We start from the raw sequence: 6,000 nt of genomic DNA, 5'->3' as shown, positions 1-6,000 counted from the left end.
GTCTGGGGCTGTGACCCTCGGCTGCCTAACACTTCAACTCCTTCCTTTACTGGAAAAGGCATTTCAGCGTGGGTAGTGAGATACGCCACCTTTCACCTCTAGGAGTGCCGCTCAAATCTTGCAGAGATTACAGGCGTCTCAAGGAACGAGGAACCGACCCCCAATATTCCCCCATTCTCTGTGACTGTGATAACCTGGGAACTGAACTGCCACATTGCTCTCCGTCACTGCACCCTGGGGGTGTCCACCTCACACGAATACAGAAGCAGAGCCATATAAGATGTAGTCCCTCCTGATGAATGTTTTTAACACGTGTTTGTACTGATGTTGTTTTGGGGTTTATTTTTGTGTTTTTTTTGTTGCTGTTTTTTCTTAGGCAACAGTCGTCAAAACTGAAATGGCACAAGCATAGCAATTAATCTGGATATTTTGGTCAGTTTCAAGATCAACTAAATTGGTTTCCCACTCCAATGGTATATGGGAGCTGTTTAGATTGTGCAAATGACCAAACTACTACATCACACCGATTGGGCCAAATAAATACAGCCTAAAGCAGCCCGGCCTTAAAATGGCAAATAAGAGAGGAGAGATGGAGCACCATATAGCTGCGTAGATACAAAAATCAATAGGAAAATTCAGTCTAAGGAGAAATATTTGATTTGTCAAGTTTACTTATTTGTATTTATATTCAAAATTGAATGAAAGATCAATTGCTTATCTTCACTCTGTGGATTTCTAGGAGAAGCCAAGAATTTTTCCTAAATGTAAAAGATAAATTCCAATTCATTTAGCCAATTCTTTAATGGTTTCAAAATTTCAAGTTTAAATAGTTCTTGATTACAAATTGATCACTGTGGTGAAAATACATAGACTAGAGAAGTGAAGTATATAGTATAAATAGGAGAAAATCACTGGTTTCAATTTGTTCCAAGAAAGAAATAAGAAAAACCCTTGCCCCTTTAATGGCGAAGAATGGCCTCTCTTGGGGTAACTCAGGCAGTGTGCTGTAGCATAGGAGAGCCCTTGCCAAAGAGGAGGCTTGAAAATACTCCAACGCTCGAAGGGCAGCGACTTTCCAAGGTGATTCTTCAGAGACAACCGTCATCTGGATGTATGACTCCAGGAATACCTGTAAAAAACGCAGCCTCATTTCTCTCCCAGTCGAACTGCACAGACGGCACAGAGGTGATGCCCGTGAATTTCGGTACCCAATGGAGCCATCGAGACTGCAGACTCTCTGAGCAGACCTGTTTTGTTATCGTTGCTGCAATCTTGATGAGAACAGACTCTAGAGCTGTTGCAGCCCCAGCTGAGCCCAGGAAACATGCTCACCTTCAGCCAACTCCACCTCTGAGGGCAGTCGGTATCTCCAGCCTGATGGCTCCACTTCTGTTCTCACGAGGCCTGACATGACAGAGCTCTGCCTGCCCACAGCAAGTCTCCATGCTGCTGACTGAATGCTCAGGAAAACTTCTTAAATCCGGAGGAGCCAAAACAACAACAAAAAGAAGACAGCTTGAATAACACTGGAAGTTCCAGCCAACGGTAAGGGGATGAGGGTCTCACCACTCTTTTCTGGAGACTGGATTCCAGAATGATGATTGGACCCTTCGGTTGATGTCCATTTTCCCCACTTGTAGGGGGACTCCTGGCAGAGGTAACTCAAATCTATGCCCCTTGGGACAACTGGCTACAACCAGTGCTAATAAGACATCAAGAAGAGAAGCAACTCAGTGGCGCGCCCAGGAGCAGAAGGCTGGGTGATGGGCATGGCTGGGAACGAGACAGAGGCCTCCAGCTTCCGCCAGCAAGAGCGTTGCTGGTCTCTCCTCTGGAGGTTTCTCTGTGGACAATCTCATCCTTAACAGTTAGTCCTGGTGATACTCTGGTGTTCCAAGTGGACACCCCACGTGGATACCTGCAAGAAAGCATTTGTTGGAGCCATGATTGTATTTGGCAAGGCCTATCTATCCAATGCGTGAGTGTGATGGTCGTGTGTGCGTGGTGGGATAATGGAGGCTCTAGAAGTACACTTGAGAAGACTAAATGGGTGATGTCATCTTTACAGACACCAAAGGAGTCTCCAATGGGCTCTGATTCAGAGGATTGACTCCAGGTAGAGGTATGGATGGGAGACAGAGAGGCTGAGCAATGAGTGTGGAAGAGGTGGGCAGGCCTTCTGTGGGAGTGGACAGCCCAGGCTGATGCTCAGCCCATCGTGGATGAAGAGGGAGGGAGAATGCAGAAAGTGACCATGACGGGAAAGAGTCACCCTAAAGCTGACCCATACTCCAGGACTTGAGCTGTGGCCCTCATCAGTGCAGGCTTGTCCCTGCACAAAAGCCTTGTGATCCCCTCCCTTCTGGAGTGGGATGGTCTCACTGTTAAATGCACGACTGCAGGATGCTGGGCCATGGGGAGAAGGATGTGCACTGAACAGTTTTCCTGTTCTGGTTCTGGAAAGCTTATGGTATGTGGCCAGGTCAGTCACAGGAGAAATGGGTGACTATTCAGGGGCTAATTCATAGCTGGGGGAGGTGGCCTCTCATAGAAAAGAAAGTTCTGGAAATGTGTCTCAGTGGGCAGGCCCCTCTTCTTTGCAAACACGTGCTCCAAGAGGCTTCTCCTCTGTTGTAGACATCTCTTACAAAGGCATTCTGCACTCTAAAGATCCTCGGGCAGAGCGTCCAACAAGATGGTCTCCCTGCCCGGGGAAACCTCTGTGACTGCCTGAGAACATTCTTTTTTATTCAACACAAGTCTCAGCGCCGTTGCTGGGCTTTGCAGGGAGAGTGCAGAGGACGACCAGCACAAAGTCCTAATGAATCGAGTCATTATTGGAGTCTTGGCTGGCCTGTCCTGGTGACAAGGGGCTCCTGTGGGTGCGCGGGGGCTGCACCGACGCTGTGGGTCCTGCCTCTGCCCTCCCTGTCTTCTCTCCACACTGATGAGCACCCAGGACACCTAACAACCTCACAAAGAAACACTCATTTATTTACTTTTTCAAAATAATTTTTTTTTTTTTAAAAAGTCAAAGTACAATGAGGGCTAACTGATGCCAAGGGCAAGGAGCGTGCCTCCCTGCGGCCGGTGGCCTGGGCCGGGCATCGATCTTCGGCTTTCATAATGACCTCTAATAACTGCTCTCTTACTGCCGTCCCTCCAATTGGCGCAGGCGTCCTCCAAATTAGCCACAAAGAAGCCAGCCTGTCAATATTAATTCCAGCGCAGAGATTACTTGTTATGAGAGAACAAAGGTACTCCGGCTTGGGCAGACAACTTAACTCCTTGTCTCATAAAATTTAAGCCGCTATTGATCGCCTTCTTCCATTGTGAAGGATTAACCATGTGCGCACGTGCACGCGCGCGCGCACACACACTCGGGAGGTGGCACCAGGGCGCCGCGCCCCCATCACTCACACAGGCTCAGCCCCTCCTCTCTGCCTACCCCGAATCATTCAGCAACATGAAGCAAATTAAATCAATGAATTCATCCTAGCAGATGGCCACTTTAACACTCAGTTAGCCTTTAGATAATTGAGCGTTGACTCCGGAATCATAAAATGGATGGCTCGTTTGTACATTTTACTGAAATAGATCGCTGAGGTTAAATAAATGAAATCCCATTTGTCAGGCAGTAATAAATGGTCTCCCCTTCTGCAAACAGCTCTGTTTGGCCTAATAAATACAGGGACGTAACAGCGCTCCTCCCTTGATGGGGTTACAGCTTAATGAAACGGTCTTCCCTCCGCTTGTTTCTGCCTCCTCCTGCACCGTGTGATAAGTAGCGAACCAACGAAGCTTGTAATTACAATCTTACAGAAACCCGGCCAATCTGTATATAAATCTCACCCTCCAATTACAAGATGTAATAATTTTGCAGTCAAGCTGGTAATGAGGTCTAATACTCGCGCCTGCGATAATCCCCGCTGGATGCTGACTCTATCAGATGTTAGCTCTGTAATTATACTGGCAGAAAATCATTATTTCATGTTCAGCAGAAAAATGAGGTTGGTGGGAAGTTAATTTTCTCTATGCTCTGTGAAGCGTAGACAAAATTTTAATGATTTAATCATTATGCTTACCCCTTTTGCAATTGACCCGCGTTACTTGTGTAGAAACATTGGCAGGTTTAAAAGTCTCTGTTACCCGATAAAGCTTGCCAGGTATGCAGCTTTTAATGTAAGAATAACTGTATACAATTAAACTATTACCCAGCTGATAGGGAAAATTCATTTTATTCTTAGGTTTCATTGTTTGCATGTATGATTCATGGAAATGTGTCTGTCTTACCCACACTGTAATAAATCGCTAATTTAAAAAAAAATTGAATTATGCTTTCCTGATGATGTCAAGCCCACAAAATATCATCATAAAAGAGCAATGCAAGCAGACGATTTTTGTGTGTGGGCCCTCAAAAGTCGTGGCCACTGTGTCTCTCATGAGAAATAAGGACAAAGAATGGGGAAGTCACCAATATCCCATTTGGGGAATGTGATTTCTCAAATATAAGATTTCATATTTCCAAAGTTGGCTGCTGGGGTGTTTACGACAATGCACTTTTAAATATAGTTAAAATAATTTGCTTGTAACACAATTTTCCTTCCGTAGTTTTGGTAACTCTTCAGTGACATGGAGAAAAACACACACAGACACACACACACATACACACACTGCACACGTGGCAGTTTCAAGCCAGTTACAGGCTAAAGAAAGACAAGATTATTAGCATCATGTTCTCTAGGAAGTGGAATTCAGTGTGAGACTTTTGGAAACATAAAGAATACATTCCTCCCAGTGCTACATTTTGTGGTAAAACTACCTCTGTCCTGAAACTCCCAAAAACGTCAGAGGAATGTTTCTGTCTGCCTGGTCAACTATTGAATAGCTCAGCCCCCTCCACCTGTGTCTACACCGACTTGCTTTGTGTGTTGATGGAGCCAACCAACTAATGACCCCACACTGCAGTGGACGGGTTGTTCCAGTCAATAAAGCAGGTGTGTTTGGGGTAGACTCACATTCCTGTTTCTAGACTTACCTTTTTCTTGTCTATCTTTTTCTGTGAAAATTAAATCTTCTGAATCAGACTTTGCCCACCCACCTTCCTAGGACCACTATCACCTAGGATGGGCTCCTAGGGCCAGAGCAGCAACGGATGTCTGTGCTGGGCTGAGAAGGGCATCTGCTTAGCTACACAAGGAGAAGGCTTTAAGGAAGTAAGCCAAGGTCATTTTGGGGGAAGGAAAATACCCGACTGGTAAATTAGGCTTTTGCTAAACCTCATCCATATAGAGATATTGGCAGATACAAGTTTATACGTATTGTAATTATAATTTCCACAGATACCAAGGTGAAATATACAAAGCCAGATGCAAGTGTGTCGATGAGAGCTTGATTTCCCCTCACAAAAATCCGGTCATGACACTCGAACCATCAAGATCATTGAAGAATTTACCTTTTTGGGATGGAAGCCAAAGTGAAGGTTCTCAATGGACGTTCATGTCAACCACTTGTATCTGACTGCTGTGGATCTTAGGAGACACAGAAGGGTGTTTGTAGCAAGATGGAGCTTACGTTAATGAATAAATCAAGCTATGTAGTGCCCTTGCCATGAGGATGGCTACTCATCCCAATTCCTGGCACCATTAGATTTTTCCCTGGGAACAATGAGTGAGGAGATATCAATATCCACTGGGCTGGAGGGTGATTTTATTAGCAGGTGGGGGGCTCTCAGGCCTGACTGGGAGGGCTGAGTAAACTGTCCCCTCCTGGAGGCACAGTTCTCGAGGCGGTTCATGGGAGCCCCTCCCTGGAGATGTAAGTTGTGGCTGCACACACCGTCTGACTCCTCCAAGCTTCCTTCCCAAGGCGCCGACATCCTGAGGAGCATCTGAGCTTCCACGATCCTGAGCATCCAGGATTCTGTGCAGTCTGGTCCCTGGCCACGCCTGCCCCCGCAAATGATTTCTCAGCAAGTTCCTCTTCGGGCTGACCTTGTCT

The sequence above is a fragment of the Diceros bicornis genome, chromosome 20 (genome assembly GCF_020826845.1).
Source record: "Diceros bicornis minor isolate mBicDic1 chromosome 20, mDicBic1.mat.cur, whole genome shotgun sequence".
In the NCBI taxonomy this organism is placed as follows: Eukaryota; Metazoa; Chordata; class Mammalia; order Perissodactyla; family Rhinocerotidae; genus Diceros; species Diceros bicornis.
Note: the sequence above shows the minus strand (reverse complement) of the source record.